Raw genomic sequence first — 14,597 nt, forward strand, 5'->3', positions numbered from 1 at the left:
AATTTTGACTTTGAAGTGAAACAGTAAATATGTGATTGAAGTGTAGATTTTCACAAATGTGATTGAAGTGTAGAATTCAACAAAAACAACTTATTTACATAGTCCCCTCATTTTTATTCAAAATTAATTGGACAAATGGCTAATAAGCTATTTCACGGTCAGGTGTGGGCCATTAATTTGTAATTTTAATAATAATTGAATTTGCATTTGGAAGCTGATGCTGTGAACTCTCAGTATGAGGACCAAAGAGCTGTCAATGCAAGTAAAGCAGGCTTGGTTAGGTTGAGAAAACAAAAGTCTACGAGAGAAGAGAAGACATCATGAAAGTAAATACAGAGGGTTTACCACAAGCTGCACCTCAGGAATATGAGGGCCGGGTTAGATTTTGCCAGAAATCATCTAAAAAAGTTTACCCAGCTTTGGCAATTTTTTTTTTTTCCTAAAGATGAAAAGAGTATGGTGATGAGAAGGAATGACCCATGATTCACATCACACCACATCGTCTGTGAAACATGCTAGAGGCAGTGCTATGCCCTGGCATGCATGGGTGCCAGTGGAACTGGGTGACTAGTGTTTGTTGATGATATGACTGCTGAGAGAAGCAGTGAGATGAATTCTGACGTGTATAAGGCCATGGTGTCTGCTCAGATTCATCGAATGCTGCAAAATAGTGAGAATGACGCTACTCACTACAGATGGATAAAAACCCAAAACTGAACGCGAAAGCAACCCAATGGCATTTCTTGGCAAATAAGTGGAATGTGCTTCAGTGGCTGGTCCATCATCTGACCTCATCCTAAGTCAACATGCACTCCTCTTGCAGAAGGCAGAAATGCCAATAAACAAGCAGCAACTGGAGACAGCTGCAGAAAAGGCCCAGCAGGGCATCACTAAGGAGGGAGCTTCCGGCTGTCATTAATAAAAGTATAAAAAATGATCACTGTGGTTATGGTTAGTTTGTCCAGTTACTTTTCAGCCCCTGAAAATGGGGGGGGGGGGATTATGCATAAAAATGGCTGCAGTTCCTAAACAGCTGATACGATATCTTTGTTAAACCCCGTGAATTAAAGCTGAAACTCTACACTTCAATCCCATTTTTATTGCTTAATTTCGAATTTAGTCTGGTGATGTACAGAGCCAAAATGATGTCATTGTCCAAACAAATAAGGACCAAACTGTATGTATGTATAACATGGAACTGGGTACTGCATTCAAATTCTTCTTTCACCTTGTCGTTTTAGAAGGACATGCACCTTCACGTTTCAGAAGGACATACACCTTCACGATTCAGAATGACATACACCTTTATGATTCTGAAGGACATACACCTTCACGATTCAGAATGACATACACCTTTATGATTCAGAAGGACATGCACCTTCACGATTCAGGGCATACACCTTTACAGTATGATTCAGAAGGACATACACCTTTATGATTCATAAGGACATACATCCTTTACAGTATGATTCAGAAGGACATACACCTTTATGATTCAGAAGGACATACACCTTTATGATTCATAAGGACATACACCTTCACAATTCTGAAGGACATGCACCTTCATGGTTCTGAAGGACATACACCTTTATGATTCAGAAGGACATGCACCTTTAAGAACAGTAGGACGTTCAGTGTTTCAAATGAATTTATTTTTGTGATTAACAACAATGCCATTATTGTTATTATTACTATTATTATTAATAATGATAACAGCAATAATTATAACAACAACAACAATAATAAAAATAATAATAATTATTATTATGAATTTAAAGTACAATTTAAAGTACCTGTGTCTAAGTAGATGTGTCTCAGAGGTGTCCTGTACTCAGTAAGCCTGCCCTGCAGTCAGTATTGTATGAACAGTATGCGTTTCACTTCCTTCGTATTCAGTTAGATAAATGAGATCTGAAATTGATGCCAAAGATATTTTGACTTTGGTTCTCTTCAGGTACCTTTACTCTTCTTTCTTTATATTCAGTGATTTATGAGGCATGATAGCATGGAACCATGGGGATCAAAATACATTCCAGACGCTGCTAAGTGAGGTTAGGGATTTCCAGTGCTGATACACCCAGGGCTGTGTGTTGTGTTTTCCTGAGTATGATGGACATTCAGCTAGTAATATTTTCACTGATTTAGAAATTGTAGAAACTATAATAAGAAGAATATAAAGACACTGCTGAACACACAGCCTCACACAGACACAGACACACAGATACACACACAGGCAGGCACACACACATGTAGAGTCACACACAAGCAGGCACAGACACGCATACTAGGACTGCACGATTTGGGAAAATATCTAATCGTGATTTTTCTGACATTGCGATTACGATTTAATTTGTTATGTCAAGCTTCAGTTCAATATTCAGTGTATAGTAATTTTAAAACATGACGCAGCATGAGATACCATATGAATATTAATGTCCTAATGTGTTATTAGTGTTAATAACAGCAGCTAACACTCAAAAAGCCGTAATGTTCATAACAGAGTGGCTGTTCTGTCCTGAAACCGTAAAGCTGGACATTTTTAAATTTTATAAAATGTTGAATAAAAAGAAGTCGTTTATTGGCGATTTTATGTTGGTTGATGTTTCTGCTTTTTAACAACTGTATACTGTTATTTTCTATACAAATCAATTCAGGTGAAACAAAAAAAAACGTACGTGTTCAGGGTAGCAAACTCTTGCAAATCTATATTCCATTCTGAACTTAAAATTAGCTGCGTCAAAAACGTTACGGCAACGTTTTCAACACCGTACAGACTATTTACAAGGTAATAAAACTTACATGCATGTAAATGTATGTGCAGAACAGAGAACAGAAAATCTCACTCCATGCAGCTGACCAAAGTTGCCAACCCTGCATGTTATTTGAAATGAGAAGTAAAATTCAGTTCTCGACTGAAGCGGCTTATCATTCCTTTGCTTTGTTACTCGGACAAATACAAAACGAGTGAATAAACATTATTTGCGTCTCTTTTTGTATCTTTTTTAGATAAGACTGCGTGCCCATACCCAACTGTAACTGTAAAGCGATCTATTCTTTTAATATTCATGTTAAAGCGAGGCTTTTATTTTATCACTGTTGTGGGATTAAGATTAAATCTTTGTAAATACTTGAATTAATAAGCACAAAAACATATGACATAAACACGACTGTATTTTACTGGGTACTGACTGGGTTTTACGGCTTTTTTGGGGGGTCACCGACTCCAATGCTGCGAGAATTACTGAATGTCTCGTTGTTTTGATGGATTAGCGGTATCCTAATGCTATTGCCCATTAACAAAAACAAAAGGTATGATACGCTGAAGAATATCGACGCTGGTGTTTAAAAGGAGCTCGCCAGTTCTATTCATCAATGGGACCTTTCTGAAACAATCTCGGACCATGAAATAGGAAGGCAATTTACTTATAGCTCAGTAACGGAATCGGTATTTTTCTGCACCGTAACATTTTCCTTGGGTTTCACGGGTTTGCTGTTTGTGGGCCTATACACCTTCTTGGGCCACTTCTGATTGGCGAGCATGACTGGCACAGGAGAAGCACGGCGCTTCTGATTGGCGAGTATGACTGGCACGCGAGAAGTACGGCGCTTGTGATTGGTGAGAATGATTGTCACACGGGGAGCACGACATGAATTTGTAAAACTATTCTCACAGCAGTTTTAAACCCTGGGTTCGACGTGCTGTACAACTTTGTACAATTTGCTAATCGCTTTATTTCAAATCGCGATTTCGATTTGAAAACGATAAATCGTCCAGCCCTAACGCATACACACATATGGACACGCACACACACAGGCTGACGCACACACACACACAGATATATACACACACATATGCACATACACACACAAATATGCACACGCAGACAAACACAGACACAAATATATGCACATACATACACACGCAGACACACGCTCACACAGTTATGTACACACACAGGCAGGCACACACACACATGCACATACACACGCAGACACACACAGGCAGACAGATTTGTGCATACACACGCAGGCAGACACACACATACACACAGATATGCACATACACACACAGGCAGACACACAGATATGCACATACACACACAGGCAGACACACAGAGACATACAGATATGCACATACACACACAGATATGAACATACACACACAGACAGACACACAGATATGCACATACACACACAGGCAGACACACAGATATGCACATACACACACAGGCAGACACACAGATATGCACATACACACACAGGCAGACACACAGATATGCACATACACACACAGATATGCACATACACAGACAGACACACACAGATATGCACATACACACACAGACAGACACACACAGATATGCACATACACACACAGGCAGACACACACAGATATGCACATACACACACAGGCAGACACACACAGATATGCACATACACACACAGGCAGACACACAGACACACACAGACATGCACATACACACACAGAGACACACAGATATGCACATACACACACAGGCAGACACACAGAGTCACACAGATATGCACATACACACACAGGCAGACACACAGACACACACAGATATGGACACACACACAGGCAGACACACACAGACATATTTTCACCTTCTGTTATTGTGACCCTGCATACATAAATTACAATCTGCATAATGGTGACAGCTATTAATGTTGTTTGTCAAAATGTCTGCAAGTTGGCCAGTGCAGCAAATAATTGAGTTTAGCTGAAGCTTATTAAGAAAGATAATAATGCAATTTTCTCCAGAACTGAGATGATACATGTAGTTCCCCGCTGAAGACCTGCAGCCAGATCGTGTCGTCCTGCCTTAAGCTTGTTTCTGCTCAGCTTTTTATAAAACACCTTGATTCCCATGTTAAACACTGATTTTTCTCTGCAGCAGCCCAAGCACAGGACACCATGCTGACCCTGCCACACCACACCCAGAGAGCATGCTCATTCATTACCACCATAATAATGAGCCATAATTAGGGAAATTACCTGGAGCTATGAGTGGATAAAGTGATTTTTTAAACAAACATAATGTAGCCTCTTAGCACAGCGAAAGGCTAAAGTGATTTTTCCAATTCAATGAAGCCAACTGATCAAATTAAGCTTCCAAAGGGCAGTTGTCACAAACTGTAAGCAGTGATTAAATCTTGTGCCAACAGGAATCCATGATTATGCTTAGAGTGGGAGAGGGACCCCCAAAGTTCCCTGGTCTGAAGCCATTTAGTGTCCCATTAGTTTCATAAGGAATATTAGACAGCAATTAAATGCCTTTGTGATAGGAAGTGTTTAGAATGAATCAATTATTTTATCTTTCCTAATGTGGGTGTCACCATTAAACATGGAGGTGTGCACCTTTTTTCACACGGGATTATATACAGCTGTCACGATTACTCGATTATTAAAAAGCAGCGATTAAAATTCTCTTTCTTGATTCCTCGGCAATATGGCGGAAGGAAGATGATGCACAGCAGATGAGCGTCCAAATAATAAGCAAAATCTTCAGTCGTGTGGAAGCAGTTCACAGTAAAAGTGAATTAAAATACAGCAAAGCACAACTTAAATATCTCTACAACACAACTGCAGTGTAAATACATCTTAAAAGAAGACGTTTTATGATGTTTTAACATATACTAGATAATGTTGAAAATGAACCATCACTAAAATTGCAAAACTTGCTAAGTTTGGTTTCCTTTGACTGAGTAAAAATGTTTTAGCTCAACTTATTGATAGTTTGAACCCAACAGGCTATTGCAGTCCTCGTAATGTGACAGCTGCATGTCAATATTAACATTATGCATAGTGCAAGCCTGTCCGGGCAGCACAGTGCCGCAGTGGGTGGCGCTGTTTCTGCACACCACCTCTTTGTGTTCGTGGAGTTTGCTTGTTCACCTTGTGTGGGTGTGGCTTTTCAGCAGGTCCTCCGGTTATCTTCCACTGTCCTAAAACATGCAACTTCAGTGAATTAGCCTGCTTAATATGTGTGACTGAATGCGGAACCTGCAATGTTTATTTGATTTCTGGTAAACACTTAGGGTGTGGTTCAGTAACTGTTGGGGTTGTGTTCAGTAACTGCCCAGGGTGTGGTTCAGTAACTGTTGGGGTTGTGTTCAGTAACTGCCCAGGGTGTGGTTCAGTAACTGTTGGGGTTGTGTTCAGTAACTGCCCAGGGTGTGGTTCAGTAACTGTTGAGGTTGTGTTCAGTAACTGCCCAGGGTGTGGTTCAGTAACTGTTGAGGTTGTGTTCAGTAACTGCCCAGGGTGTGGTTCAGTAACTGTTGAGGTTGTGTTCAGTAACTGCCCAGGGTGTGGTTCAGTAACTGTTGAGGTTGTGTTCAGTAACTGTCCAGGGTGTGGTTCAGTAACTGTTGAGGTTGTGTTCAGTAACTGCCCAGGGTGTGGTTCAGTAACTGTTGGGGTTGTGTTCAGTAACTGCCCAGGGTGTGGTTCAGTAACTGTTGAGGTTGCATTCAGTAACTGCCCAGGGTGTGGTTCAGTAACTGTTGAGGTTGCATTCAGTAACTGCTCAGGCTGTGGTTCAGTAACTGCTCAGGGTGTGGATCAGTAACTATTGAGGTTGTGGTTCAGTACCTGTTAAGGTTGTGGTTCAGTAGCTGCTCAGGTTGTGGATCAGTAACTGTTGAGGCTGTGGATCAGTAACTGCTCAGGCTGTGGATCAGTAACTGCTCAGGGTGTGGATCAGTAACTGCTCAGGGTGTCCATGACCTCTCTGCTTAAGGATGGTGCTGATGTTCTGACACCTGTGGTTTTACCCATGCATTCGCAGTTGCATCACTTAGTTTTAGCAGGAAATGGGGAGCTGATTGTTTTTTGATGTTGATAACCTGCAACTTAAACAATTAACACTCTCAAAAGTGCGGAACAGCGGAACCAGTTAACAGAACAAGAATGCAAAATGATTTGCTGCCTGTCTGGCACATCCTCATGCCCAAAGGGGATCTGAGTTGTGCAGACCCAGCCAAACATATGGTTTCCTGTTAGCAAGTCATAGATCCTCAGATCAGTTTTATGATGTTCAGCTGACCTCACGTTAATGTTAGCAGATCCAGAATGATGCAATTAGTTCTGAATACAAATTCAGAACGGATCCAATTCTGAATGGCTACCCAAATACAGATGTGTGATTGCATCTGGATCTTTGCTGGGAATTCACTTGTGTCTTAATCCTACTCCAGCAGAACATTTTTATTCCGATATAGCTATAAAGGTTGTAAAAAAAGTTTCATTACTTAATGGAGACATCCCGAAAGTAAAATGTAAATTAGAATATTTCCTCAGAATGTATGCCACACATAAAAAGGTCTTTTATAACCCGTGTAAAGTACATTAAAGAGCTGAGTATATTATTTGCTTGAAATATAAATGTAAGTAAATTTGCAGGCTCAACCTGCACAGGATCGTTATATAGGGTCGCCGTGATCCTGGAACATACTTTGCAGCATGACTTTGTCAGGGAATTTAGAAGATTGTGGGCATTCATGTGAAAATGTTGTCTTCTAGTATAGATCTTCATGAGATTCCTCGAGAAACATTCATGACATGCAAACATGTAAGACTTGATTTTGCTGTTGTACCTGTGAGCAAGTTACTTAAGCCTAATTATTCCAGGTAAATGTTCAGCTGTACCTCTAAAATTCAATAATATACATTGAAATGAATAAGCAGTCGTGGAAAGATGTCTTATCAGCTACTAAGACCAGTAGCTCTCCTGGTTGACAGAAGGATGGAAAGATTAACTAAACAGTTTAAAAGTAACTTTTAAAAAGTTACTTTTAAAGTTCAACCAGCTGTGGTAAACAAGAGTGAATTTTCTAAAAACACTGAATGAAATTAATTCTTCATCTATGCATTAAAATGCCTCCTGTGCAGTGGTCTTAGCTCTGACAGAACGTGGGCAGTAGCAATCAGGGTGTAGTCAGGCTCCGGATATTTGCTTTGTTTGCTGAGTGATGCCAGGGTGTAGTCAAAGCAAATATCCGGAGCCTGTTTGCTGAGTGATGCCAGGGTGTAGTCAAAGGCTCCGGATATTTGCTATTTGCTGAGTGATGCCAGGGTGTAGTCAGGCTCCGGATATTTGCTTTGTTTGCTGAGTGATGCCAGGATGTAGTCAAAGCAAATATCCAGAGCCTGTTTGCTGAGTGATGTCAGAGTGTAGTCAGGCTCCGGATATTTGCTTTGTTTGCTGAGTGATGTCAGGGTGTAGTCAAAGCGAATATCCGGAGCCTGTTTGCTGAGTGATGTCAGGGTGAAATTTAGGGGACCTTTATTGTTCACCTGCAGATTTGAGTCGCGTACATTTTAATAGCTTGTGATCTGTGTGTGAGAATAATCGCCTGCCTGTTGCATGGATTATTTAGGAGAAGTTAGATGAGGCGATGACCCTGTCACTGTGCATGTGACTTCAGAAGGCTTCTCAAGCGGCTCCCAGGTGGTGTGACCGAGTGCAGGAACCATGTGCTTCAACACAGCATTTCATCTTGCCTCTGCAGTCCATGCTGTGTAAATCTCTATTTGTGGATGGAGACGTCTCTACCTGGTGCCAACAGTGCCATGGTTACCTTGATGATCACCACCATCCCCAAACACCATTGTTTTACCACATATTTTTAAAATTAAATACATTCTGTTGTATGTCTTAGTAATCCGCTGTTCATCCATCCATCCATCCATCCATCCATCCATCCATCCATCCATCCAAAAACTCCTTACAGATCCAGTGATACATCACACAGTCCTATATAAACTACTGCAGAGAGGGGATATTAAGAGACACCAAATAAATCAATCTGAAGTTGATTCTCTGGTTTCAGTTTAACTTGATTCTCTCATTTTCACATGCGCAGTAATTAGCTGCTGTATGTTTCGGTAAGTGGCTGTTCACACTATTATATGTCTTTGGAATTAGCTTTACACTGTTATGTGCCTCGGTAAGCCCCTGCTCGTGCAGTTTTCTCTCCATGATTGCCTGTTCATGTTGTTATATGTCTCAGTATGTGGTTGTTCACGCTGTTACATGTTTTGGTTTGGTATGGTTACATGGTTTTAATCGGCTGTTCACATTGTTATATATCTTTGTTATGGGCCATTCATGCTGTTAATCTTCTCATTTAGCGGCTGTTCTCTTGATAATCAGCTGTTCACCCTTTTATATGTTTCATTAGGCATCAGTTCACACTGTTACATTTCTCCGAAATTGCCTGTTCATGCTGTTATGTCTGTGTATTCAGCTGTTCACCTTGTTATATGTTTTGCTAAGTGGCTATTCATGCTGTTATGTTTCTGTAATTGGCTGTTCACTGTCACAGTAAACATTTTATGTGTCTCAGTAAACATTTCATTATGATACTCTATATCACAGTAATTGGATGTTCACTCTATTAAATATCTCCATAACTGGCGTTTTTTTCTGTTATATGTCGCGATAATCAGCTGTTCATTTTGTTGTATGTCTCGATAATCGGCTGTTCACGTTGTTAGATGTCTTGGTAATTGGCTGTTGACGCTGTTAGATGTCTTGGTAATCGGCTGTGCACGTTGTTAGATGTCTTGGTAATCGGCTGTTCACTCTGTTATATGTCTTGGTAATTGGCTGTTGACGCTGTTAGATGTCTTGGTAATCGGCTGTTCACGTTGTTAGATGTCTTGGTAATCGGCTGTTCACGCTGTTATATGTCTCGGTAATTGGCTGTTCATGCTATTAGATGTCTTGGTAATCGGCTGTTCACGTTGTTAGATATCTTGGTAATCGGCTGTTCACGCTGTTATATGTCTAGGTAATTGGCTGTTCACGCTGTTAGATGTCTTGGTAATCGGCTGTTCACGCTGTTAGATGTCTCGGTAATCGGCTGTTCACTCTGTTATATGTCTCATAATTAGCTGTTCACGCTGTTATATGTCTCGGTAATTGGTTGTTCACGCTGTTAGATGTCTCGGTAATCGGCTGTTCACTCTGTTATATGTCTCGTAATTGGCTGTTCATGCTGTTGTACAGTCTGTCTCGGTAATCTGCCGTGCTCTTTTCAAGCCGCAGGGCTGATTTCCCAGTGCTCTGACCACATGTACACTTGTCATGGCATTCTTGGGTAGGAATAAACAGAATATTCTGAATGATTTCAGTAGGCCTGAGATAATGGTTCCTCTATATGGTGTTAATCTTGCAGCTGCAAAATAGTGTGGCATTGATCATGGCTTTTTAAAATTATTTTAGAGAAATTGTGGTGTGCAGGCTCATGATATACTGTATATAAATCAGTGAGTATAGTTTTGGCTATTAAAAGTGAAGTGCCCTGTTTGTTGATTTGCTTCGGCAGCACTGTTTGCCGCTGTGTGGATGTGCAGGTAGTGCTGCTTCAGCTCTCTGCCTGGTGGGCATGGTGCCTATTGGACTCTCTGCATCCTGCTCCATCAATGAGGTACTCGGAAGGTCAGAGTTTCCCGCTCTGACACTAGGCCTACATAAAATGACCACAGAGTATGAGTGTTCAGAGGATTCGAGCCTGACACAGGGCAGGGCGAGGGCAGCACTCGATCCCTAGCTGAAGCTGAACGTCTTTCCTGCTCTGTGGTCATTTTCTGTAGGCCTAGTGTCAGAGTATGAGTGTTCAGAGGATTCGAGCCTGACACTGGGCAGGGCGAGGGCAGCACTCGATCCCTAGCTGAAGCTGAAAGTCTTTCCTGCTCTGTGGTCATTTTCTGAAGGCCTAGTGTCAGAGTATGAGTGTTCAGAGGATTCGAGCCTGACACAGGGCAGGGCGAGGGCAGCACTCAATCCCGAGCTGAAGCTGAACGTCTTTCCCGCTCTCTTCAAGGGTAAATGTATCAGCTTCATCTGAAAAGCAGCTGAACTCTTTACTGCAGAGTCTTCTTTTGTATCCTCTCACTGAAATCTCCCAATTATTTCATTGCTGTCTGCACACTGTATATTTTAGTGATGCATCCTCAGAAGCCTGTAAAAGAATATGAAAGTAAAGCCTGGTATAATTATCTGATCTGATAACTGAATCAGTCTCCATTGAATTTGCTCCCTAGTCTTCATCATTATCCTGGCTGTCAGCATTGCTATAGTTTTATATATCTGAGCATATGCTGAGTAACCAGAATGTGGCAGGTACAATTCCTGACTGTATTCTCTTTGAAAGGAACTTAAAGAGGTTAAGTTATTGAGCTGCTTAAATGTGAACCTGCAATTATTGGTAACACTGCATGTCACTTCCGCCTGTGTGGCAGCAATGCAATAGATTGTGTTGACAAGGCTCCTTGATTATTTGGATTGTTTATTGATTTGTTTTTATGTTAATGGCCAGATACAGCCATGGATCATACTGTATAAAATAGTAACAGCATACAAGCAGAACTGTTTGGGAATTAAAATGCTAATTAGGGCTGAGCAGACTTTTTCCCATCAGCAGTTGTACTGCAAAGAGCCTGATGTAGGCAGACCTGTCCTGCATGACACTGTACGGTAGGGGACTGCAGTGTGAATCACTGGCCTTTCTGTTCTACTAAAGGAGGACAGTTTGTTTTCATTTATAATTATACTAAAGTTACTAAAGGGCTATGACAATGACCTGAAAAGGAAAAATAAACTCTCATTGACGTAACTCATTTTACAATTTTCTCTGCCAAACATTTTATCTGCATGGCAGGAAAGCATCGAGTGTGTTTTAAAATATGTCACTGAATAGCAATTAAAGCCTGTTCTAAAACAAAAATATCTGGTTTTCACAATGATGATACTGTCAGCTGTATTACTACATCTGGTCTTTTTACTCATCATGTTCTGTCTGCATTACCCGCAGATTGTCACTCACCACCTCCCATCTCTGTTACCCGCCGATAGTCACTCACCACCTTCCATCTCCGTTACCCGCTGATAGTCCCTCACTACCTCCCATCTCTGTTACCCGCTGATAGTCACTCACCACCTCCCATCTCTGTTACCCGCTGATAGTCACTCACCACCTCCCATCTCTGTTACCTGCTGATAGTCACTCACCACCTCCCATCTCTGTTACCCGCTGATAGTCCCTCACCACCTCCCATCTCTGTTACCTGATGATAGTCACTCACCACCTTCCATCTCTGTTACTCGCTGATAGTCCCTCACTACCTCCCATCTCTGTTACCCGCAGATTGTCACTCACCACCTCCCATCTCTGTTACCCGCTGATAGTCCCTCACTACCTCCCATCTCTGGTACCTGCTGTTAGTCCCTCACCACCTCCTATCTCTGTTACCTGCAGATTGTCACTTGACACCTCCCATCACTGTTACCCGCTGATAGTCACTCACCACCTCCCATCTCCGTTACCCGCTGATAATCCCTCACTACCTCCCATCTCTGTTACCCGCTGATAGTCCCTCACCACCTCCCATCTGTTTTATCTGCCGATAGTCACTCACCACCTCCCATCTGTTTTATCTGCTGATAGTCACTCACCACCTCCCATCTCTGTTACCTGCTGATAGTCAACTGCTGCCTTCAGTCTTTGTTACCAACTGATAGTCACTTAATGCCTCCTGTCTCTGTTATCCACTGATAGTCACCCGGTAATAGTCAGCACCACTTCCCATCTCTGTTACATGCTGATAGTCACTTGCCGCATCCTGTTGCTGTTACTCACTAATAGTCTCTCACTGTGTCTCATCTCTGTTACCCACTGATAGTGACTCGCCATCTTTTATCTGTTATATACACTGATTGTCACTCATGTCCCGTCTGTTACCTGCTCACTGTTAGTCACTCACCACACGTCCTCTGTGTTACTCACTGATAATCACTCACTGCATACGCTGATAGTCACTCGCCACGTCCTGTCTCTGTCACCTGTTGATAGTCACTCGCCTCGTGCCGTCTGTGTTATTCGCTGATAGTCACTTGCTAAGATGAGGACCTTGATGTCAGCTCATTGAAGGTAGCACTCTTTGCATTTTGCTGCCCCATCCTGAGAACACAAACACCCAGCCTTAACAGCCCTACTTAACACCTGAAATTACTCAGGACACAGGGGCAGAGCCTTATGTATACTGAATTACATTTCATGAGGGATACTGCCCTCAGACCACTGATGCATAGAGATTCACATTAACAATCACAGAATGGACATTGACGAATGTCAGGGTTCTGTTAGATACAGTGCTGTGGTTTCAGAAATGGAGAAAACAGACAAATCAGTGATTCATTCAAAACCAGTGGGATTATGTTTCCTAAAAATGAGCTGATTTTGGTGTCAGTTACGTTCCTTGATCTCAGCAGTCTGCTCAGGAAAAGGCATAAACATGGTGAGAGGTCCAGGCTCCATGTTCGACAGAGACACCCTGTCCCCTCTTTTGTGGAAGTTGGCTTTTTGTTGTGATATTTGATGCCCTCCAGAAATGACATGGAAACAAAGAAGCTTCTCCATTGTCTCTGTCCAGAACGAGCCCCTGATCCTCTCAGAAAAATACTCTCACGCTGAGATTCTGCTTCTAAATTCTTTTTCCCTGAATGATTTTGGCCCATTGTGGACCAAAGAACTCACAGCATGACACGCTTACATAAAAAAAAAAAAACAAGCAGAGATGCATCATCAAGTAGCAGTTTCATGTTCATTAGCCTATCTGGCTTGCTACAGTTTGGGGGACTTTCTCTGAATGACCTTGAATAATTTCATAGCTGTTTATAAAATGTAAAAGCATGGGATGTTCTACAGTACTATGGCTCACAGCACAGTGGTATCCAAACTTCACTTGATCTGCGTTTGTGTGGGTTTTCCACTGATCACGTGTCCAACATGACCTCTGCTCTTCTCTACCACCCTGCAGCCTGTCAATGATTCATAATTGTGATTTTTTTACATCCTATTCTGAGTGCTCACTTAGCAAAACTTGACTGCAAGTTACCTGCAGTTTTTTCCTCAGACATGCACAAGCAGAATATAAACAACAAAACACAAAACAGAAATGTTATCGGGTTTGTGCAGAAAACACACTTTTTTTTTAAGTCTGAGACAGACAAGCCCATTCAGAAGGAGATGTGAAAAGCTCTGCTATTGGCAGTGATGCAGGGTTTTGTTTAAGCGATATCTGCAACATCAACAATTCCTCCTTTGTGCTGCCTCCTCAAATCCCTGCTCAGCCATCAAATGACGCTTACGAGTTGTCCATCCTGCACTTCTCTAATCATCTGAAGCTCTTATCAAAGACATTGTTCTAAAGTCCATCCAGCTGATAAGTCCATGGATTTGCTGACTGACCTGTGGTGAGTGCAAAACCCGTTTCAGTGTCAATAGGGACATGGTCACTGCTTTCTCATACACAGATCATCTGCATAGTTTAAGTGTAACTTCAATCAAACAATTTCAAGATTCAAGATTATTGTCATATGTCCTAAGTACAGGAGGTACTAAAATACTATGAAATTCTTACTTGTGTTGTAGTGATGAATATGTAAATAAATATGAGGTAGACAGAAAAAAATGGCATCAATATAAGCACATAGATAGCAGCAGTAGAGTACAATAATACAGTACATATGAGAAATAAAATTACATGTATGACATGTGGAAGCAAT

General features: G+C 41.5%; 1 protein-coding gene across 5 annotated transcripts in view; it reads left to right on the forward strand.

Moving 5' to 3' along the window:
• Positions 1-14,597, forward strand: part of LOC125704445 (catenin alpha-2) — a 144,425-nt gene that overhangs the window by 48,448 nt on the left and 81,380 nt on the right. Inside the window, exon 1 of one of the 5 annotated variants that reach the window (XM_048970001.1) lies at positions 14,155-14,285. The exons of the other annotated variants lie outside the window; for them this stretch is intronic. The gene's annotated coding sequence lies outside the window, so the exon portion shown is untranslated. Of the gene's footprint in view, positions 1-14,154; positions 14,286-14,597 lie in introns of those variants that run through there. 5 annotated transcript variants of the gene reach the window in all.

This window comes from Brienomyrus brachyistius, chromosome 12, assembly GCF_023856365.1.
Source record: "Brienomyrus brachyistius isolate T26 chromosome 12, BBRACH_0.4, whole genome shotgun sequence".
In the NCBI taxonomy this organism is placed as follows: Eukaryota; Metazoa; Chordata; class Actinopteri; order Osteoglossiformes; family Mormyridae; genus Brienomyrus; species Brienomyrus brachyistius.